The 24,663-nt window shown below is 39.9% G+C and overlaps 1 protein-coding gene and 1 long non-coding RNA gene across 6 annotated transcripts in view; one reads left to right on the forward strand and one right to left on the reverse strand.

Annotated features, from left to right (window-relative positions):
• Window positions 1-24,663, forward strand: part of LOC1274062 (5-hydroxytryptamine receptor 1) — a 49,150-nt gene that overhangs the window by 12,201 nt on the left and 12,286 nt on the right. Inside the window, exon 3 of one of the 4 annotated variants that reach the window (XM_061644936.1) lies at window positions 6,533-6,560. The exons of the other annotated variants lie outside the window; for them this stretch is intronic. The gene's annotated coding sequence lies outside the window, so the exon portion shown is untranslated. The remainder of the gene's footprint in view (window positions 1-6,532; window positions 6,561-24,663) is intronic. 4 annotated transcript variants of the gene reach the window in all.
• LOC4576835 (uncharacterized) lies at window positions 3,155-11,336 on the reverse strand. 2 transcript variants are annotated; one of them, XR_009764846.1, is made up of 3 exons: window positions 10,709-11,271; window positions 9,987-10,190; window positions 3,155-3,600 (listed from the first exon to the last, which is right to left on the reverse strand). It is a non-coding gene; the product is annotated as an uncharacterized LOC4576835 (long non-coding RNA). The 2 variants fall into 2 exon arrangements; XR_009764845.1 differs by lacking the exon at window positions 3,155-3,600 and having other exon boundaries at window positions 9,316-10,190; window positions 10,709-11,336.

Here is a 24,663-nt window from a genome sequence, read left to right on the forward strand (position 1 = left end):
TTGTTACTTTAACGGCAATCGATACTAAAATACGCATTTACGCATTGATAACAAATATATACGTTTAAAATGAATTTCAAAAATCAACGTCAAAAGTCATGAAAATGTATTTTGGGGTGTAAAATGGCCTTGTTATGGGGCAAAGTGGTCTTATACGAAATGTCAAAACACATCAAAACAAAGGGGCAAAATGGACCACAACATTGAACTTTAGGCTAAGGTTTAAGCTCTTGCATCTTGATAGAATTGTGAGAGTAAAGATTTAAGCTTAGCATTAAAGTGTTTTGTAGAATGATTTAGTAAAATTCTGCAATATTTCAATATTTCATGTGTTGTCAGTAATTGGTCTTGTCGACAGAGTCTACATACAGCACAGTTTTTTTCTGTAGAGCTATTGTTGATTATTGATATTGTTGCGACCATTTTGCCCCAAGTGAAGCATTTCATATGTTTCTTCTTCTTCTTCTTCTTTGGCACAACAACTGTTGTCTGTCAAGGCCTGCCTGTACCCACTAGTGAAGTGAGCTTGGCTTTCAGTGACTTATTGTTACCATAGAAGGATAGTCAGTCCTACGTATGGGGGCACGGTCTATTCGGGACTTGAACCCATGGCGGGCATGTTGTTACGTCGTACGACTTGATGACTGTACCATCAGACCGGCCCATGTGAAATTCTTACAAAAGCTTAATTTCATGACGGTGAAAATTACATCGTTTTGAGCAAACATTTTATTTGCTAATTTATTTACTTATTTTGAAATCTGAGGTTATGAAACATTCAAGGTGGGCTTTAAACATTGAATTTGATAAGTTTAAATCATTTCAAGTCATAATAAACGTGTTAATTTGCCAATAATGCAGATGTCCATTCCGCCCCACCTAACCATTTTGCCCCAGGTTCCCCTATAACTTTTACCATTAACGTCTACGATAGTTAGTTACTGAGCTAGATATGCGCTCCTTTGTACTGCATTTGGAGATTAATCACGATACACCAGAGGTTTCTTTCCACGTATAGCTTTTAATGGTGTCGTATCGAACATAGCAAACATTCGAAAATATGTTCCGGTAATGTCTGTAGTGTGTGCTTCTTATAAGCAATTAGCTATGAGTGGAAACTTTAGTGGAAACTTTTAAAAAGAAATACAAAATATTCAAGTAGAACGGATAAATGAATTTTCGCGCCTAACATGGGCAGTCGCCTCGTAGCAAGGACTGACTATCCGGCTGCGTGGTACTGAATAAAGTCTCGAAAGCCTGTACAGGGCGGCTTGTCCGTGTAGAACATTTACGCCAAATATACGAAGAGATTAGCTTTCGTTTGTTTTTTGTTGCATCAACCCATCCAAAAAGGTGCAAAAGTATGATAAAGGGTACATTGCCCTTACTTATCACAAATGTCACTTTGTTTATGCTCCGTCTTCCAAGTGAAGCTTAAAATAACGAAAAAAAGTTTAATCCAAGGTGATATATGATATCATTGGTAAAAAAGCTAGTTTGAAATACTTCCTAAAAAACCTCTTGTGAATTGAATTAGACAGGATAGGTGGAGGGTGGGCTATGAGTGGCACGAATTTCTGCGAGTAAAACTCGAAAGTCCGTTTCGAAGGTTTTTTTTTACGCTTGTCATTTGCTGTAAGGATGGTGGGAATGTAACGAAAGAAAGAGTGAAGAAAGACACCGCCCCCAAGCGTTGGCAAAAGTGTTCATTTTTCCAACTTTCTATCTCCCCGAACGCATCGAGAGATTCGTTGACAGGAATCGAAGGTATTTGCGCATTTGTTAGAGAAAATATTAAAAGTGGATGTCCTACCGACACCACCATCGAGTTGCGCATCTATTCTCGAAAGTTGGAACTCTTTCGGTTCCGGCAAACGATAGCCAATTGAAGCCGTTTGCCTATTGCCGGCCAAAAAGCGAAAAGGAAAAGATCGATACGAATGAAAAAGGTACTTTTGCTTTCTTTCGGTTGGGCTTTACTGTTTTGTTCGTCCTCCTAGAAAGGTAGGTAGGTAAAATGGCACAACGGTTGGACGCAGCAAGAGGTAGAGGATTGCTGTGAAATTTCCGTACAGCTTATGGGTGAGTATTTGCAAATGATTGCTTCGAAGGCGGTATGCTTCGGTGTCCGTAATGACTGTTGGAAGGATCAGTGATGGAATGAATTTCGAACAAGTAGTTTTTTTTTTATTTTTCGAATCAGAAAAAGAACCCAAGGAAGACAGCTCTTTGTGAGGATGTGCTTTCCTTTTTTAGTTGTTGGGTTGAGATAAGAAATTGGAACACAATTTGTCAATAGGAGCAGAAAATGCCATTCAATAAACCTGTCGTTGGTTGCAAGAATCCCATTGGAGATTATTTTTGTACGCTATCACGTAACCGTTCGGGAGACCCAGCACCATAAAAGGACAGTAAAAATCAGTCTGCTAGGTTTTTTTTTAAACCCAAATCGATGGCTAGCACAGGACTAATGCAAGTCGTTTGGATATCGGTTCTAGTTAAAGAATGTACGGTGTAAAAAAGGGCTTTAAATAGACATTGACGCAATGGAATTTCTTGTTCCAGGAAGGGCTTTGGAAATCGTTTGTCAGCAAAACATTTAAAATTTTCAGCGTTCGTAAGTTGTTAATGTTTTTTGTTGTACACTCTGACACAATATGATTAAATGGAACATAAAATTATGGCGCGCCTCCAAGAATATATCATTGCCAGTAATTAATTATGAACGTGTCGCTTTTATTCACTTCATTTTTACTCCCAAATGTTGGTGCTTTATCATTCCTTCCACCTGTTTTATGAATTGTTCTAAAGAAATTAAACCCTGGCCAGAACCGCACGAAGGACAGTGCAATAGAGCTTTTTGCTCTGTTTGCTTGTCTTTATACACAATACGAAAGACATTCAGAAAACAAACGGAGCAAAAAGGGGAAATTAATAGCTTTTACGATTAATTCGAGTAAAGTCCGTCCCAGTGCCCACTGAACGGTTCGGTGACTGTTTTCGTACTCTGTACGCATTCAGCGTAATACGCGTGGCTGTCATTAATTTTCGGGTTATGGAAAAATCCAGTATTCTTTCATTTGGTTTGGGATTGGTATTCTCATTCAAAATAAATGGTTCGCCATTTCGAACCATGAAACAAAGACTCAATTGCTATGTGAATAAAATTACTTTTTTCTTCTTTATTTTTTACAATTTTTTTGTTTTGCTTTAAAAAGGGTACTTCACATATTTCTTGACAGTTGTCGATTGCATGTTTCGTGTTGTTTTTTTATTATTATTATTTAATTCGTTCAAATAAGATCAAATCATTTATTTGGAGAAGAAGGAAACATGACGAAGTATTGGAATTATCGATTATTTTCTCACACGACGTTGCCAATTTATGATGTCTTCTCTTCCGGCGCTTTTCAGTTTCAGCTTATTCTCTCGGACTTAAAAAAGGGCCAGCTCTGCCCAATGCAATGGAACGACGGAAAAATTGAATGGTGAATACAGCTGGCACCGTTTCCTTGCCATAGTAATTTGCACATTTTTATAGCGTGGTAGAAGTCGCTCGGCCAGACTATACGATTTGTATTGTCAGTGACAATGGAAGTGCTTTATTGCCAAGTGGGGAGAGAGTAAAATTTAATATCATTATTTATATCGTGCTGTTTTGCTTCAAAGTTGATTGTTGATTTGAATGAGCGATGATTATTAATTTTACTAATGACATGCGCAATCAGCAATACATAAAATATAACAATAACAATGCATTTATAGTGAAGCTGAAGCCCAGTAGTTTTAGAGAAAGATTAATAAACCTATATCGTTGAATGCATGAATATCAAAAGAAAGCTTACACAATTTTTTAAAAGCATTTACATGCCTTAGATGGAAACTAAAGATTTCCTTAACGATGCTCTGGTTACATTACTGCTTTTAAATAAACGTGACCCATATCGATTCTAGGTTATTATTATAATTAAGTCAAACATATCTGGTGTATATGCAGACTTTTCTATTATTATTTTAATATATTCTACTATAGTGTGAGGTACGAGAGAAACGCAGTAAAGACACAATACAGATATGAGAATTTACTTGTTTTGTCTTCAATTTACATTTCATTTACAGTTGATGAACTTTGAATATCACTCATCTATTTTCAAAATAAATTTGTGTCTGTGCCTTTGTAAGACTTTGTACAAAAGAACACACATAACAAACTCTTGATGCATTGTTTTTGTGTGGTGACACACTAAGTGCAAAAACTTGTGGCATTTGGCGTGTGTAGCATTTTTAAAATGCTGTATAAATTTTACTACGCGCTTAAGGATTATTAATCTTTCTTGACGGTTTTTAGTCTACTCTGTAACTCTTTGAAATAATCCTTAATTATAGGAGAAAATCATCGCTTTCCACGGCATATACCACATTTAGAAAACCAAAACAGCTCAAAAAGGAAAATTATATAAAGAACGCAAAAATAGAAAATAGTATAGCTCATACTTAACCCTCCACCATACTCTGCAGACGATATTCATAAATATTCATCGTCTACATCGCGTATTTATGAAGACGCTCGTTCAACTGTCAATCCCTTTATGCGAAGGGCCCAGCGAATGGCATGCGATATACCCCTTTTTTACAAGACGTGAAAGAATAAGAAGACCAACAGAAGTGGACACTCTCTGCTGTGAACAAGGATGCTGTGTTTGTGTGCAAAATCCTTCCGGTATGTTCGTTTTGGCCTTGGCTTTGGGCAGGTGTACACGGCCATTCCAGCGTACAGGCCGCGTAGGCACAATGCAATGGTGCTGGTCGATGTCAGCAAGAGAGAAAAAGAAAGCGATTAGCTTTCGCTGCACGTACTTGCTCTTACCGCAGGAAGTTGGTCCGTTGGGGGACAAAGTTTTTCAATTTATTACCGGAAGGCATTCCTTGAGTTGCCTTTTGTCTCTGTGTAAGCTTCGTCCGTCTTTTACCAGTGCCACCATCCAAGGTACACGAGCTTTTTTTCTTGATATTCTGCTCTGCTCATCCCGCATCATCGTTAACTCGTGTCTATTTCATATTTTTACGACGCTCCCCTTCTTATGTCACTGGATCGAGTTCCTAACGAAGCTTTCTGGCTTACATTTTTTGCTCGTTTGGTTTGGGTACGTTTGCGAGTTTACTCCGATTATTAATTTTTATAATCGTGCTCAACATCAACACCGGTTGCTGGTGGTATAGTCATCGGGAAGGGAAAAGATTTTTTTACCTTGTTTTATATTTTTACCATAGCCGGAAGGTGCTGTATCGTGTGTCATTCCTTTTTGGTAGCTATTTGCAGTATGCTTCAGGATTGGGATGAAATTGCTCAAGTAGCGTGCGGATGCCGATGAGATGGTGATGAATTCACTGTTGACACATCCTAGTCATAATGCAGTTCGGCTCGGTGGAATGCAAAGAAGAACTAGGTTGGTGGTAATACCTAGCATAACTTTGTGCGCGAAGCAATAGGCCACTTTTTGTGGATATTTAAAATAGAACTTTTTTTAATAAAGCTGTAACTTTGCGCTATTAACTCACGACGGTATTAAGAATCGCTGACCATACCAGAGACTCGTGATTGATGTTATAATGCCATGCCTTGGTAAAGATAGGATGCATATTTGTTTTTTACTCCCTATTACGTTGGTTATTAATCCGGCTTGAACGGATTGGGTTTGATTTAATTTTAATGAGACCGATTGAAAGCGAACGATGCTGTAAATTTGTTGTGGAAAGTTGTTTTTTTGCCGTATGTCTTGCCGTGGTGGGTTGGTTTGCGGGTGGACGAGATATTATGGATCATAAAAAACCGGACAATGTTGCCGTAAAGTTTAAAGCGCTTATGGTGACCGCCGTAACGAGGTGCTAAACCGAAGTGCGAACTAAACTTGATGAAAATGTGGGGTGGGATTTCCTACTAACTATCACTCGTTTATGAGCTATGAATGAAATGGTAAAAGCGGTTATGCTATTTATTGTTATTAATGAGTAGAAAACGATCATTTATGAACGATTTTTAAATATGAGATAGACCGAAATATTTGATTCTTTGTTATACTTTTATTTATTCATATTAAGCATATGTAGAAATGGGTGCAAACTTTAAATAGAGATTTGCAGCTTTGAACAAACAGATTGAAAATTTAAAACAATTTGAAAAATATACTTAGTATGATCTGTGTTTCTACTATTTAAATTGAGAGACAAACAATAAGTTGATGTAATTGATTAAAAATGAAATCAAAATCGATTTGGTTTATCAGTCGAGATAATCAGCAATCAACTGAGCTGTGTGATTAGTGCAATTTTTTCGCCAAACTTTATAAATTGCAGCATTGATAATTTGTACAGATTTTATGATGCTATAATATATGCTGTATATATATATATATATATATATAATTATAACATTATAACTGTATGACTAATCTTAAGTCTTGAAATCCTGTATAGGCGTACATGCCACAAAATAGAAGTACTTATCTTATTTTTATTTTAATATTCATTTCAGTGTGTAACATACAACTCATTCTTGTCAAGTAAGTTTTTAGGAAAAAATTCTTAAAAATGTATTACTAGGCAATATTTATTGGCAAATATAGTATTAACGTAGTTTTTACTTGTTTACAAATTGTTGGGTTGTTTGGTTGTATTTGAGTGTTTCATAGTTTATTATTTTATAAAGTAAGGTGAACCAGAAATGCTAAGAAATTTCCATAGCAAAACGTGCGTGTGTCCCAGAATACGTGGAAATTCAACCAATATGGGGAGTACGGTGTTATTTAAAAATACAGCTCGATCCATAGTTGAGCCCTATAAATCCCTGTACCGTTTCAGTATACATCAGCAAAAACACCAATGAAAGGGTTCGTGTGAGCGCTTTACAACCCGTCTTCATCCCAGTTTCGATCGCAGTCGCACTGGAGTCGTGTGTAGAATATCACGCCACCTGGGACAGAAAGTGATCGGCACGGCATTGGCGGCACTTTGGCTCATGTTCATATTTTCCGTACGTCTCACTGTGGAGTAAAATGAAGGTGGGAAATGAAGCGTCAGGGTTCGTATTGCCATTGGCACCGAGCTAATGTATTCAAACTCTGATTTGCATGACATTACAAGGTGGTAAAATTCTCATAAACCAACAAATTGCCTATTCATCGACTCGCCGTATATCTGGTACACGCATCGCTACCGTATCGTGTGTTCTCCGAAGACGCCTGAGACAGTGGTGTGCGAAATGGGTGCGTAGTTTATGAGACATGCTGGTTGGGATGCCATGGGTAAATGTGCTTAATTGTAGGGATTTTTATAATTTTACGCAACAGTGTATAAAAATATCTTTCGAAAGTCTACGGTCATTTGGTAGCAATACACAGTACAATAGTTGCTAAGAGCATGTTGTATCACAGCTCGATCAGCACTGTAGCCAGCTTTGGGTGGCTTAGGCTATGTATCGTGTCGTTTGCTTTCTGCAGCCCGGCTATAAATGGATGATGTACATTTGCATAAAGCGTTTATGGGGCCACCATCGCTTTGCTTCAGCGAACAAACATCCATACGCCGTATATTGAAGTGAAGCGAGAAAAGGGAGAGCGGAAGAAAAAATATTCGGAAAACATCATGAAAACAAGTTCATAATTGAATTTTCCTTTTGTGGCTCGCAAACAAAGAGGCATACCTTTCATGCTGTCGTGATTTGATTCGGGTGCGATTTGGGTTTTATTTCTCATGTATTCTTCTTCTTGTCGCTCATTTCTCTCCTTCGCTTCTCTCACCTTCCCAAACGGGAAAGAATTGCACTGGCAAAGGATTCGTCTGTGAAAAAAATGAACAAACTTTCCTTTCTGAAAAGGATGTAACGATCGCGAAACGATTGAATTGTAGGCGAGTTTCTTTGCCGGCTCATCATTGATTGGTGATTGATCGATGATGGATCATGCTGTTGGTGGCCGTGGGTTAAAAAGCATCGCAGAGTCGGCGTCCGGGACCAAGCCGGGAGCAATGTGACAAATCGGTTCAATAGCAAGTTAGACCATACTTATCGATTGAAAACATCGTTCACCGTACCGGCAGCAGCCATCCTCTGCTTTTCTGTATTGTACAGTTTTATCAGTGTAAGCACATGCTGTAGGCTGTAGACTGTAGCTCTGGTTGCGAGCCAGTAATTGAATTCGCATAAATTATGTCCCAAACATGTCCCAGGATCGATTTTTCGTTCCACGGGTTTGCGCTGGAAAAATATAACAACCGGATTGTGGCACCGTTGTAGGAGAGGAGAGAGACGAAAACAAACTGCACAGTACGCGATAATCCACCAGAAGCCGGAAAGGCCCACATGAACGATGAACAGGCGGGTGAGTGTATTTTGTTTTCATCGTCAAACGCGAAACAGACATTTTGGGTGATAAATTCAATTAGTATCGCTTGCCACGTGATCGAACGTGATCATTATTGAAGGGGTGTGAGGTGCGCATTGGCAAAGCTGGCAGCGAAGATGGAACGCACATTCTCGTAAACGGTAAGGCAATGGGAAAATAATTGAGATAAACGGCTTATGATGTTTATGAACGGCTGATCGGGCGTGTCGATGATGGATTGATGAATTGTGTTGATCTAAAATCTGTCAGTAACAATAGAAAGTTGAATGAAGTTTATATATTGAAACCGTTTTTGTGTGTGTTTCAATTAATGTACTATTTAATCGATACTGTAATTTTTTCTTCATAACTATCAGTTTGTTAATTAAAAGATAATATATTTTCACAATAGCATCAGAATTACCAAATAGATTCTATCATTCAGAGAGGTGGTAAATATGAAACCCATCAACAGTTTTGTTTTTTTTTTTGTTACAGAGGCTTTGGACCTTTTTTTTGGTTGAAATTCTCCTCTATCGTATCATCAATCAAATAATTCCAGTGCTGGTGATTGAGGACACATTTACATACTAGCATTCGTATTATCTTATTTTTGATGTGTCTCACATTCCTTTAAAATTTCTTGGCAAACATTGTTTAGGAAAGTACAGTGTCAGCACAATGTCGATATAAATTAAGAATAAAAGCATCTGTGCTAAAAAATGTCTAAATAATGCTTTCTCAGCGTAACGATCGACGCAAGGTTGATAGTTAGGCGGTCCATTCTGAATAAAAGAATAACAGTACTTAAAATGCAAATGTATAGCAATTTGTTTATAAAACTGCTACTAAATACTGAAACATATTTAAGATGTAAATTTAATTGACAACTGTGTCTTCAGGTTTTTTTTTAAAGTATGTTTAGGTTTGAAATACATTTTATAAGTTATTATCATCCATTTTATTCTTGCAGCTTCCAGTAACTTTTTTGACCGACTTTTATCAGCTAGATTTTAATTGCTTTTTGCCCTACCTAAAACACACCTTTCAAAGCCATAGAAAAAAGTCAATATACTGTGAGTTAGGATCGTTAATGGGCAGTAGACAAAATAAATCAAACCAGAATAACTCAACAGTATCGCTGTTACCAACCATTCCTTATGTTTCGTTTTTCCAACGTACCATACTTCATTGTTACCCGACAGCGATGCTTCATATTCGAGCACATTCATTTCAGTATAAACAAACACCGGTAATGTAAACTTGTGCACGGGGTGCGGCTGTCCAATCGCCAAACCCACCGTGTCACATAGGAACGACGGGGTGGGTAGGTTTTGCAAAGCTACAAAATCATTGCACGAGCCGAGATTGCAATTGCATTGTGTATTTTTTAATCGTCTTATTTCGTATTTCATTCACTCTCACGCCAGAATCTACGCCAATAATCGTTGGCCAATGAAAACATTAGTCAATCCGACCGGGCTCAATAGCGCCTGGTTCAGGATTTTCGCATGCGAGCTGTCATCTAGTGGCAGCACGAAGCATTGGAATTGGAAACGGTGCAGCAGTGTGCAGAGGGTGCAATAAAATCGATAAATAAACAAGTACCAAGTTCATCCAGGATTCACCACCACCAACTGACCGAGCACCGACGACGGTAAGGTGTGATTTCGTGTGTCAGATTATTTATTTAATTCCGTTTCCGATGCTTGGTTTCGTTTGGTGGCACTCGGTTGGATCGGCAGCGCGGTTGATTCTGTGGGCCACATTCCGGAGCGCGCAGGCATCGCGAACGGCAAGTGGCTGTGAAAACTGTGGACATGGGATAAAAACTGGAATAGAATTGTGTGGAAATGGCTCGCCGCACCGCAAGTGCAGTGGGTGATGAAAGTTTGATAAAACATGCCAATCCGTGCTGCCAGGAGGGTGGTTTGTAGAGGCGGTGATGGAGAACTAGGTCAACGGATGGCAAGAAATAAAAGGAATACGTTCCAGCCGAACCAAAGGCAGGGTTCACTGCTGTTTCTAGATTTCGAGTAGAGTGTTGTCTTCTAATTTTAGAAACTCGCTGGTGAGCGGTAGATTAGATAGTGGAAAGAAATAATTGAAATAGAGATATTTTATGCACGTGAGGACTTTGAAGAAATTCGTATGAAGCTGGGATGTTACGAAACTGCTTTAAAACAGCCTCCTTTTTCTCTGTATGATGTTTGATATTGGTTAGTTAGCTCTAGATTGGATTAGCATTAGATCACGTAGAAGTACAGGTATATTGTAAGCTCGTTTGCATTGACAACTGTATGCTTCACATTTTTAAATCAGATATTTACCCCTTGATGCATTCTATCGTATGTGTAGATTCCGGAGAGCAAGCTGCAATGCTAACAATCTAAGCTATTCCACCGATTTCCTACAATTCCACTGATACTCGTTTGCGATGCCGTGCCGTTGTCGTTTAATTCTCGTTCGAAACGGGGACAATGTTTCCTTAAAGGAATGCAAAACATGGCATGCACGGAAGGGCTTTCTTCGCTTCCGTCCTTTCAGCTGTATGTCGTGTGATTGGAGCAAAACAGTACAAGAACGTGCAGCACTATCACACGCAAAGATCAACCGCTCGACAATCGGCTAGAATTACTAAGCGAAAAGACAATGGCTGTTTTCTTGACACGCGGCGCGTAGACTTCCGTTTTAGGTCTGTCTTCCAACCGTACACGTTCGTTAACAGCACTTCGCTATCGATTAAACAGAGCAGTGCAGTCGGAATCTTTTTAAAGCCTAACGTTCATAACTTTACTGCACCGTGGCTTTAAATGCGGGTCTGCCAATACCGGAGAATGGTACCGGGATACCGATCGAAGGGAGGGGGTTTGGGGAGGAAATGGCAAAAAAAGAAAACTAATTATTCGCCGATAAATTGCCCCGGGGCAAATTAAGATGCAGTGCAGCAGTAGTTACCCGACGGGTTAATGAAATCAGTTCTCCGGAACGAGCCGGTGAAATGACTCAACTTCAGTTCGCGTTCTCCTCTCACCCTGATGTGTTCTACAAACCGGTGCAACCCGTGAGCGACGGCAACCTTCGCGTGTTGGCGTTCGCTTTCGTTGCGGCTAGAATAGATTCCCTACTTCCTCTTTCCGCCAACGTCTTCATCTCTTCGCATCTGGTTTCTGCTTACGGTTTCCCCCCGATACGGTCGTATGCAAATAGTGCCCCGGTCGGTGTGTGCATGCTAGCAATTTACAATTGCATTTACCGCATCACCTCGGGACTAAATAGGAATCGTTGGTGCAAGCCGAAGCACTTCGAACGGGGTGAGCACTGGGGAATTAGATTAGAATGTTGTTGTAACTTTCCATCTTCCGGACCAAATCGGGTCAAACACGGCCGGCCGGTCAAACACTCGGCTTGATTCGGTCGAATCGCGTGCCGTGGTTCTAGCTTAAGCAGGGGGGTTAATTTCGCCTAATACGCTAGCCAGGATTACGTAATGGTTGTGACACTGGGATGAGGGAAACAGAACTGGGAATTAGTTGCGAACATACTGGGCTGTTTAATTGTGGCTACATTATTTTGGAGTGTCATTTTGGGTCGAAGAGAGGCTGGAGTAAAGTAGCGTTTAATTTGTGGCAAGACTCATTAACAGTCATCGTTCTGGTTTGTTGCTGCGTAGCGGATAGTTTGTGTTTGAATTCATTGCAGTATCTGTGATGAAAACAAACAATCGGTGGAATCAAATAGGACGGTTCGTATTTCCGGAACAATTTCGACCTTGCGCCCACTAAAAACAAGCACGAAAACACATACCATTTACCCTTTAACACGAGGTTGAAATTGGGCGTTGAAATTGTTATAGAAAACCTCCGCCCATATTACTTGGCTCGGGGAGTAATTAATGCTAATAGCTACGACGGGTTTGATTTTTTCTTACCTTACCCACGTGCTAACCCACGCCACAACCACACCACCAACTGGGGTTCGCACTGACCACCGTCGGAAAGAAGAAAGGTCAGCTGTTCGGTTCAATTCAACCTAAAAGCCATAGCACGCTAAACGACTCGGTTAAGGGTACTTTAGCAGCGAAACAACGAAGGTCAGCACGCCATTCCGGTGGATTGGATGGCCATCGTGTGCCGTTTGAAAGTGCGAAGTAATTAACGAAAGAATTCCCGGCACGGTTGGGTTTATGCCGTGCAGCAAGAATCGTGGACACAACATCGCGTTTACAGCTATCACATAATAGCCGTTCCATCGTACAGCTTAGCAGCTTGATACTGATGTGGGAAAACAGTCTGTTGAAAGTGGTGTTTAGGTTGTGATTTTTTACCATGTTTTTGCGTAACATTTCTTTAGATACGGCACAAAGTGAAAATCCAGCAATCTGCTTCCGAAGTGCATGTGCAGATGCAGTAACGCATAAAAGTATTTTTAAATTAATTGCTTTCTTTAAAAGCTCGCGAACTAGCTGTATTAACTTTTTGGGTTTCACTTTATTACTCGGAAGCCTTTTTATTTGGTTCTTCTTCCGTTTTAGAACCATTCGGTCCTAGCTTATTGGTTGGTGTTGTAAAAGTTCTGCACATTTTTAAATTACTGCCTACTACCAAGGAACCACGATAATTTCTTGGGACAGGGAAGTAAGATTTTTTTGTTGGGATAGATAACATTATACTATCTTTATAGTATTTCCAATATTTTAATACCATCTGGTACTCTATGCAATTAGCCTATATCAGGTGGTTCAGTTATTTGCTTAGTTTTCCCTGTCCACAAGCAGTTAACAGAGCGATTCAAGAGGAGTAACAAGAAGCACCGTCGAATCAAAGAACAGTTGAGTATGATGAAGTCGTTGCTGAGATTCTCTAGTTTCGCTTGCGTACCTTCCTAGGCTAAAATAGCTCGGATGGCTTTCTCGGCGCTGGCCCGATTTCTGCACCGTTTAACACTCTTAATTAATTTCGTAAGAAAATTCATTACAAGTTATTAACGACTGTCCGAGAGAGGTAGACGAAACAGCTATCTTGTGGCGAACGGTTAGAAAGATTATCATAGAATCTGCCGGTGTTGAGACGCAATTGCTGGAACTTGATTGTGTCCTCACTCGGTTCCTTGCTGGATGGGTTTTAATAGTAGTGTAGACTCGCTTCCAAGAATTTTCAGGAAACTTACGAGAGAGACAAATTACGAAGTGAACACAGAAAATTCTCTTAATCCGCTGTTGATTATTTCATTAGCGTGCGGAGAATGGGAAAGGCGCTATCAGTTCGGGTTGCGTTCCCGGAGTAATTTTGTTTGTAGAATTTCATTCAATCGTTAACATTTGCTAGAAAGATTAGTCATCAGAAATTGTTTTTGCCTTTAATAAAAACAAGTTTATTATGTTATCTCCTAGTTTTAACTACAATGTAAAGTTTCGCTGTAAAATTTACTAAACTTCCTCGATTACACAGTACTGTCGTCCCACAGATTAGAGAGAGAGAGAGAAAGTTGACTGTAGAATCACTGTTTGAAATGTATAGGAAACAAATCAGTAAAAACAAATGGCAAAGTAGTTTCTAACTGCTATCAAATACTTCAAGAAAGAAAGCTGTATGCATGCATTAGTTTTGCCCATCCAGCTGAAAGATCAACTTTTATTAGCAACCAAACGAAGAATTGATAACGATAACGATGATTGTATCACTTGTTCCTTCTTTTTTAACGCTACCTGTTTGAATACACATTTAAAACAAGGATGGCGTATGCCGAGTTTTAGAAGGTGGATCATTGACTGTAAATGAGACTACCATTGTTAGGTCCTCATGATTCATACGAATATAATCGTTTTCTTACATTTGTTTGATTAAGTGCCATGATAGCACATGTACATTCCTCATTGATTAAACTTATAAATCTTACATCCTGTGACATCAAGCCTTAGTCCAGTTGCTGGAGGAAAAGTAAACAATACGTCATCATTAACAAATCGATTCCAAAGAAATATAGGAAACAATTCCAAAGAATATCGTCTACAAATAAAAGGGCATATGCAACTGATATTGTTATTTATGTACTAGGGCGAGGCATTGTTTACGTTATTAGCAGTATATGTGAGATGTAAAAAGGTCGCAGGCCGAGAAAACATTCTGGTTGCTCGTGGGATAAATATTTTGAGGGTGATGTTCAGTTGTGTTATGAGCAAATGAAAACATATTTATTTCCAGATAATGAAACTAGTCATGAAAGAAGCTTACCAAAAAACACAAAAATAATACAATAAAACAAAATTCACAAATATCAATAACAACTCATTGGACGGATCATGATAGTGCAAAATATGCAATTTACCCATAAAATGCCATATTGAAGTGAAGTTTTAAAGAAAAAGTGGGTTTGGAAAAATCAGTGGAAATTAATGCATACTTCGAAAAACGTGCAAGAAGTGAACTAGTCGCTAGCTATATGTATATAAACTTTTATATAATTGTTGTTCTTTTTTTACTACTAACAATTTTTTAACAATTTTTTATACGATGTTCATGTTTTGTTTTTGTCTACAATAACCCAATCTAGGTGCCAATTCTTCGAAAAACTGCAGAACAATGATACGGTGTAAAGAATCGAATATTATTGCCGGCAATAAATCTTTCACTTGCATCATACAACGAAATATCCTCAGCTGTCAGCAAAACATAACTGATGGAATAATACAATCGATTGCGAAGTGTTCTTTTTCGTACTCAGCTCTATCTGTTTGAGCTCTGTTCGTTCGCAGACGGGCATACTGTATGGTCGGTCTGTCTGTTCTCATCTTCTATCAACATTGTGCTGCATTTATGTTGTTGTCATGTTGTTAGCTTTTTACAGCTTTTCTTCAACAAACGCGCACATTCCCACGAAGAAATGTCATGCGGGAAACACGGCGCACAACCGACAAGCACGTTCGTTAGTCGGAACGGTAGTTGATTTTCTTTTTTTATTATTTTCGAGCGAAACTGACCAAAACTGTGCTCGAGGGTTGTAAATTTAATTTCACAAAAACAACGATGTTGGGAAAATGTGTCCTGCCCTAAGGCAAGCTCAGCTACGCCAAAGTGTGCAGGTTTTCCGTAGTGGGAGCTGTGGTGGATGGTTTGATAACGGGAAAATCTCCCGATTGTGTCGTAGCGGCCCAACGGCCTACACGAGTTCGGCAGTGTGTGTTTTGTTGGGAGTAAGTGCAATGATATAACCGCAATTCTGAACAATCCCACGTAGTCAAGAAGGGCTGGCCTCAGGTGGCCAGTTCCGAGTGCTAGGACAGGGGATTTAATGAAATGAAAATTGAAAATGATTGATTTTTCTTTCGTACCTCCTCGAAGGTCTCGTTTGCTTGCCATGTTTCCGTTGAACCGTTCCATTTTCCGGCAATTGCGGTTCAGTACAGTACTGTACAAATTGGACTGTGGGACGTTCATCGATCGTTTACTATGCAGGTTGAAAAGTATGTGGTAGTTTTCCGTTGTTAAGAACGATGTTTGTGTACATTATGACGGCAAACTAGCAGTGGAACTATATAAAATTGCATTTGAATTAAATTGAAATATGAGGGCATGATTGGGCTGGGTAGTAAGAAGAACGACGATGATAAAGAGTAAGGAAATATTAACTTAAATATGAGGTACGAACACAAATCATTATCTTGTACCGTCATTTTTACTTTTAGGGGGGGGATAGAGTTTATAATTTGTAAACAATTTGTCAACTCCAATTTCTAGCATACACAATGTTGGTTTATGTAATATAATTTCTTTATATTATGCATATCACAAAGGATGGGACGTATACACATTGGGTAATGACTTTATTTACTCTTTGTTTGTAAACCTGTGGGCAGCTGAAGCTCATCCAATGGTCTAGCTCTTCATACAATTCCTTTATCCTTGCTGGGTGGTTTTATATTATTTCACACCGTTCAAACCATATCATCTAACCCAAGACATCATTAATCAATGTTTTTTTTATGTTGCTGCGATAAAGCAAATCGTACAAAAGACTGTTCTATCGATCTGGCTCGTAAATTACAATTTCGCTCTAAATCGTTTTCTTAAGCGATAAATTACATTTTCACCAAACAGGCCGCTCGTTCTGCGCTTCATTACCCGAAAACCATTTTGTTTGGCGTGCGGCCGGATGTTTGGGTGGGAAGCACCTTTTTGCGGCGCGATACCTTGGCAGTACGCAAACGCATTCCCGGATCCATTTCCGGCGAAAATACGGTTTGATGACTTTCAAAACACGAAATAAAACTATACCTGAAGCGTGTTTGTAAATCCGTGACGAAAAGTTTCCTTGCAAGGAAGAAGTACCGAACCGCCGTCTGGTTGTTTGTGTGTGCTCGTTTTGTTATTGCCAATTTTGTTCATTACTTAACTTTTCCTAAATTACCTACCGCAAGGCCGGCAAGAGGGCAAACGATGGATAGCTTTTTGATAATGACTTTACACTGAGAATGGGAAGTGGCACAAATCGAAAAAGAAAACCATTAATGCCATCGGAATGGAATGGTATAAGGTTTAAAAAAAAAATATTTCGGATATTTTGAATACAGTTATTGTATCGACTATCTTTCATAAATATAGCTATTATCGTTTCATTTATTTAGTAAACCAACATGTCTTTATGAGCGATTTGTGTCTTGCTTTCTAGATTCGATATAAATAAGATGCTCGCAGTAACAGAACTATGGTCCCGGTGTATCCATAACATTACAAATGCCAACAAGCTTGCAGCTTCCCACGTGCATCCGGCGAGCAAATTTTATGGTAACGATTAATAAGTTTACGGCCCATTTCCAGTCCATTAAAAGTATGCCCTTCGAATTTCTTCGGCTCTTCTCAAGCATAGTTTGGCTGCATCTGAGCTAACCAATTTGTGACTAATTAAATTTGCACACCTGAATGCATCGCACGACTTGACGAATGATGCACCGGGCAGGGGTGATTTGCCTCAGTAGCGAGGTGTAAGGCACCTATTCGCCTTTGAATAGATTTATTTGCACCGCCAACGATGCTCAGTTGAGTGCCTCCAAGTGGTTAGAGAGTCGGTACATTCATCGAATAAATGGTACGACAAAGGTCATTGCACTGTAACTGGTGTAATGCAACTGCGACTGGTATGCACCATTTTCCACTTCAATCCTGCCGCAGGTACACAAACCTAGTGTTGAAACGAGCTTGTAACAATTTAGTCGGTCAAATGCCAGGTGTGTATAGCTTAAATAGCTCACAAATGCGCGGCAAGGAGCAGGAGGTTTCAGCATTCGCAAAATCATACATGAAAACATGTGAAAGGGTGCACTGGCAGTGCAGTTTTTGTGAATAAAAATAGAATGGTGATGCAGCAAATGCATTTCAGTGGCATTTGCATTTATACATGTTGTATTTTTTTTGCACAGTATTCGGTGTGCGCAAAGGAAGGATGCGTATGGGAACATTACCATTACCGCCCTTGCTTGCTTACTTGCGCTCATTAAACAGGAAAGGCTATTTAAAGACAAGTGGTCAACTCGACGACTAAATGAGGAACAGTGTGCCGTTTTGATGACTTTTGGAATGTTGCATTGCACTGGGGCAGAGGGTTGATGATACAATTTAATTAAAATGTAACGAACAGTTGGCAATTTCCTTACCCGGCAGCTGCTTCTCATAAGATTAACTCGTGCCGGGCGGTGGTTGATTTCACGAGGATCCTGTTTATTTGTGGATGAAGCGAAACATACTATTTCCTGTTTGCCTTTTGAATTTCCGACGAATGTATCGTTTGTGAAGTAAATAGTTATTTCTAATCAAATATGTTAAGCAATATGCATGATGTGTGAATTATACTGTTGAAAGTGCGGATCAATCACCGTGATGAAAGGATTTAAAATAATCGATCGAACGTGAAGCGTAGAACACCACGGTGTTTCGTTTTTCTAACATAAAATAATATCATCCATACGAAAATATAAGGCATTTTTGCCTCACATCTATCTTTTCGCTCAAGTATACAGATTCGAGGTTATCTGAGTTATCAATCTTCTGTTGCGGCTTGACGGCTGTTGCAACACGTTGCAGACTCGCATCGTATGTAAGCTTGTGTCTGCTATCGCTGTCCCGGCTAGCGACGTTGAGTATTTTTAGAAGTGCATTAATATATCAATGGGATACGATACCGTCGTTGGTGCGTTGAGTGTCGTGTCAACCTTCTACCGAGCCCGGGGGACCATTATTGAGTCTCAAAAGCATCAATATTCTGCCTCGATCTAGCTGCCCGATGCTGTCAAATGATTCCTCGAAGCAAGGAAGAGTTTCCTTTTTTTGGCTGCTTCCGAAAGCTAGAGTGAATGATATACTACTGGTGATGTCGGTGTGTGGCGTGCATTTTTGTTTATTATTTATGAGCGTTTCGAAATATGATCGATAGCTTGCTTACGCTGAACAAGTGCAAAATAGTGCAGAGTGGGCGGATGAACAGCATCCATGCGATATTATTTGCATAACTAGATGTTCATGCAAACTGTAAAGCTGCTCTTTTTTTGGTTGTAAAATGATTTTGTTTTTCGTTTCTCCACGTGTATAACGTGGGACGTCCCTTTGCCATTGATGCGTGAAAATAAGGAGACAGAACGATCGCGGGGGTTTCAAGTTCGAAATTAAGGGGCGGAAAAATGGCAAACTGAGTGGATTATAGGGATACTAGTTCAATGAAAGGTTTAATGAGCGCAGGCAGTAATTCAGTAGCTTGCCTTCACGGGGGATACAAGGTTAACATAATTTTTCTCAAGAAAATATACTATAAACATAAAATAAAATAAAATATCAAATCAAACAATATTACAAATGGTAATACATTCAAAAGTTATTTTCATAACATTATGAAATAGTCCAAAAATCCACTAACCTAATAAACTTTTAGTTAAAGTTGTGTGCATGCTCTGTGTGAACTGCCGCATCAGCTGCTGATTAATGTCACCGTAAATCTGATGACGCTTACTTGGCAAACGAATACGCGAATGCGCAAGTGTGCCATTTCAAAGACGGGAAAATAAACAAATCTTTCACTGAAATCATACAAGTCGGTATGGCGTGCATTTTTCGCCCGCCAGTAATGAGCATTTGCATTAATCAGACACGTCCTTAGACAGCCGTCACTGAGTGAGACGTGTGTGTGTGTGTGTGTATGTGTGTGTGTGTGTGTGTGTGTGTGTGTGTGTGTGTGTGTGTGTGTGTGTGTGTGTACGTGGTTTTCACTAGCGATTGAAGATTGACACGCAAACCCAACCGCCCTTTCAAGACGCTACGCATTCTTCGCAGAGTTAAACGGGAAGAGGGTATGGTTGTGCTGGTCCGAGCTCGACGACGGTTCGGATGCCTTGCCGACGGATGGAATTTATTTTAATTTATTCATAATCTCTTTTAATTAAATTATGTCAGTTTAATTGGTCGAACCAAAATGAATTTCCTGTTGCGTGGTGCCCGTTGGACCGGGAGCAAGCAATGGAGGTGCAAGCTGACGATATATTTGTAAACTATTCATGTCTTCGTTCATGTTGCTGTCGCTGTGGATGGTTGTGTATGTGAGTGTGTGGGAGCGCATAAGAGTGATGGCCCCGTCTAGGCGAGGCAACTGCACACGATTCGTTGCAGTTTTTGGCGCATTATCCGTAGCGTCTTGAAGTAAAACTATCGCTCCATTCCCATCACGGATTGCAGCAGGCGGCAACAGGCATGTTTACAAGTTAAGACATATTTCACGGTACGCCGAGCTTCGAGAGCAAAAGAAAGAGTACATTTTTCGGACGTGTCGTATCCGAGCGGCAGTACTTGGTTGGTTTGGACCGCGCGAACGGGTTGCTGTCGTTTGGTTTGGAGTGAAAATCGAAAAATTAATGACCCATCGTTTTGGTAGGTCGTTGCGCGTAATTAATCAGCGCCAGACGGACAGGCAGTCTGGGCTCCAGGTTATGCCTGTAGAGTGGTTTGCTAATCGCAGCACTGACGACCCGTCGATGACGGTAGTGGCGATGGTAATGATGATGTCATCGAGGGGAGAGTGTCCAAATTATTGATGAGTATGCTATTTAAATATGGTATCATCGGCATTAAAAGCTGTTAGAGGATTAGTTTGCTTGTTGATTTTAAATTAGTTCTTTTTTAAGCTACATGCTGCTGGTCGTGGAGGCTGGTAATCCTGAAAAAAGACGATGTCATTGATAGATAAAAAACATGCCATTAGTATGTTAAGATTACAACCCATACAGATTACAACCGACATAAGCTAAACAGTAAAGCGTTTATCAAAATTGGGCACATTTAAGGTCGTATTAAGACGTGTTAACAAAGAACGGCTCAGATGAGCTTGTCTCACCTCGCAGATGTGTTTTCCGATTTTCGCTTTCTACAGTACAATGGACATTCTTGAGAGTTAATTTGAAGCAGGGATTTTTTTTAAATAAAAGAACATGTCGTTTCGGGACTACTGCTCACGTACGTTACATGGTCTGTGAAGTTGGAAGCTTTACTCGACGTCAAAAGAAAAAAACGCCTGTGTGCGTGTGTGCCTGTGTGCTGTAGAAGTCCTAATTTTTACTCCGCAGGATGTAAGAGGCGGCATAAATGGACTCAAGTATCCCTTCAAAATAAGAAGTTGGAAGGATGGTCACGTTGCTCGTGGGAAAAGTGCCTTTACGAAGCCGGAAATGTTCTCGGGATAGCTTCAGACTGTTTTCAAGGATGCACGATGGAAACGTACAGATGCCATGGTGACTTATCGTTGCTGAAGCTAACGTCGGTGCGTATGTGATTGCAAAGTGTTTAAAGAATAAGCGAACGGTTTCTGCTGCTTGAGACGATCATACTTCACAATGGACGAATTTCACACATCAGCTAGCCTCGTAATGAACTTACCGGGAAAGAACCTTTTGCCGGTTGAATGGACGACCAAAATGCGTCTCTTCTCGTATCTCGTTTCCCGGTCGGCAATGTTCATGATCGTGCTGTTGCACTGCGGGACAAGCTATCTGGACCATGCTATCAATCGTTCGAACAACACTGAACTATACGGGATGTATCCAATGCCGTTAGAAGCGACCATAATGTTTGTTGCCTTATCGTTGCTTTATAGAAACCGGAATGGCTAATATGCATTGTTGATACATTGAATTGAGGGATGATAAATAGAATTTGATTTTTTGAGCCGGTTTCGTAGTACAGTCGTCAACTCGTACGATTTAACAAAATGCCCGTCATGGGTTCAATACCCAAATAGGCCGCGCCGCCATACGTAGGACTGACTATCCTGCTATGGGGGGAATCAATTAGTCACTGAAAGCCAAGCCCACAAGTGGGTAGAGGCAGGCCTTGACCGACATCGGTTGTTGAGCCAAAGAAGAAGAAGAAGAAGAAGAAATAGAATAATCGTATCGTTATCTTATTGATCGTTTGTGACAGATGTGTGTGTATAAAGATTATTTAATTTGAAAATCTGTCATTTAAGATTGTACCGGCTCATGTTTTAGTGTTTGAGCTAAACAGGTAGTTTAAATATGTTTGACTATAGAATATTGAACATTCTGACGTTTGAAAACAAATTTGGTACAATAATTCTACTCATTTGTTTGACATGTTCTTTAGACCTTTTTAGGAACGCAGACCACTTCGCTTTGAACATACCTTTGCCGCGGCCCACATCCATTGAGGGCATACATTTTGTACACTTAATTCAAAGTTTTTGATGATAAATATGTTTAAATATTATTCTAGACATGCCCTTAGAAAATTTGATCTGATTTGTGAGAAAAAAATGCACGATATGCACTTTTCTTAAAAACTAATTATTTTCGCGAACCACTTTTGTTAACGCCACGGATTGCAGGTTGGATACCACTGTTTTAGACCACCCTTTGAGGAAATTGAACATCTTAGAATACTGCTCAACTTATTTTCATTCAAGTAAAGCATTAAAATGTCATGTTTTTCTTGCATTAAACGTTGTGCATTTCTATCAACAAAATGCAACCGACAAATGGTACCCATAAGTATAATCCCCAGTTATGATTTGTGTTATATGTCACCTGTTTAGCTTTTCAACAGTCAATCCTAATATTTCACAAACATATGAATTGAAGAAGAACAGAAGAACTTTTGGGTGGATGTCCAATTTGAACATCAAGTATGGGAGAACTAAAAAAAGCTGGTAAAACAAAAAGAAAAGCCAAACAAATTGTTTTCTTGTGAAAGGCTCGTAGATGGTTGGGGAGCAATTTTATTTGACCGATATCAAATCATTCCGGTTCAACACGAACACTAGTGGAAACGTCAAGCGTTTTTATATCCCTACCTCATGCAATAAAACTTATACCGACCGTGCGCTCGGTGTAAGTGGATAATGCGCATTTTGACTTTCATTTCCCGGTTCTCGGTTCTCGTTTTCCGTGGCAGTCAATGTTTTTTTCAGTCGGACACGAGGTAGACGGAAAGGGACTATGATGGCCATGAAAAAGCTAAGGCCATCGAAAGCAACGAACTACGAGCGTGGTGTTAGCAAGGCCAGAGATTGGGAGTAAAAATAGAAAATCAATTGATTTTCGATAGCGTTGTGCCGGCAGTCCATCGTACGTTAGGGAAGATAATTGTATTTTCTTTCGCTTCGCTCACGATCCATCTGCTTCCATCAGTCCATCGCAGCCAATGAGGAGCTACTTTCCTGGCAAGGAGGATAAATGGGCACCACGTGCGTGGGCTAGGACAAGGCAGCTAGAAACGGAAGCTCTAGCGTTACGGAGTTCGAATTTCGGCCGGTTGTCAAGCGGAAAAGTCGTCTTAGCCAACATGTCAATTTTGGTTTCTTCGATTACCTGTTTGGCCACGGGGATGAAAGCGCTTCCTTTCGGCATATTGGATGGGTGAAGCGTATCGATGGCGAAACGGACCAGAACAATCTGATCCGGTTGCAACAGACTGTTTCAATATTTTTACGTCAGCAAAGCAAAAAAAAAGATCTTTGGTATTTTTTCTTCAAATTTTAAGAAAACGTGTGATATTCCTTCTGCTCTTATCCGAAAGTCTTCCTTATGCAACTAGTAGCGAAAAAGCATGCTGTCCATGCCAGGTACGAACGATTGCACTTCAAAGGAGAGTAAATTTACATTTCCCAAGAAAAGAGATCGACTTTGATGTTCTGCTATATGGAGAAATGCATTTCTCAATGCCCTGGTGCTTCGTCTTATTAGGGGACACTGAAACATCAACTCTTTCTGCCCATTATGCGTGCTACGAGTTGTAGTAAGTTCTGTTGACTGCACATTCACAGGTTCTCTTTATCCTTGTGTTAACGGTACGTTCCGAACATAAAGAAAAGTGACCGAATGAAGAAAAGTGTCTTCTATTCCAATGCATTTGACTCACTCCCATGTTTGTGTGTGTAAGTGTGTGAGTGCGATGTGGGTTATGTTCGATTCCTTTGAGCTTTTATTGTCATAACCGGTAGCAATATCAAAGTGTCTGGCTGTGTTGTGTGCTTACACAGAGTGGCAGTATCTTTTGCTTGAACTTTCCATTATTCGATTTTGCTTTTCCGTCTGCACTAACAAATCACTCTCCAGGATGTGTTGCAAAAAAAGAAGCAAAACGCCGGAATAGAATTGACAAAGCGGGCGAAAAGATTGGTTCCGGGCGGGCCCGATTATCCGGAAGAAATGATCGGAAATGTCTGCCAAGCGGAAAACCGTTTCTTCCCCAGTTTGCTCTGTCTCATTTTTCAAGACAGATAACCCCACACGTCCAAATGTAGGAAAGTATAGAAAGTCCCATAAACTAAGCGAAAGTCAAGTTTTACCGAAAGCTGGTCAGACATTGGAAAATGCCATTACGATACAAACAAATACTGCCGATCACTCGGATATGCTTAAAATTGGTCGGTGAGGAAATTATTCCCGTTTCAGTGAGCTTTGCCTAACTGACAGGTTTATTTGGCCGGCGAACCGAATCGTAAGATTGTCGCATAATAGAAGCACTAAATTATGGAAAGAGTCCTGTAAAGAATAATGAGTAGCAGAGGGACATTATTTTGTTCATGATGGATTCCGCACGAATAGAAGCAGAAGAACACATAGGGTGCTTTTTCAAAGCGCACAGAGATTGGTTGTATAATTTTGAGCTGTGAAATAGACTCATACTATAAACGTTGCGGGAAATGGGTTCTTGACGCTAGTAAATTTAACAATTTCGTCACAGTACGCTATCGTAGTGGATTGTTTTCCTTTCCTTTTTGCTTGTCTACCATC

The sequence above is a fragment of the Anopheles gambiae genome, chromosome 2 (genome assembly GCF_943734735.2).
Source record: "Anopheles gambiae chromosome 2, idAnoGambNW_F1_1, whole genome shotgun sequence".
NCBI classification, from domain to species: Eukaryota; Metazoa; Arthropoda; class Insecta; order Diptera; family Culicidae; genus Anopheles; species Anopheles gambiae.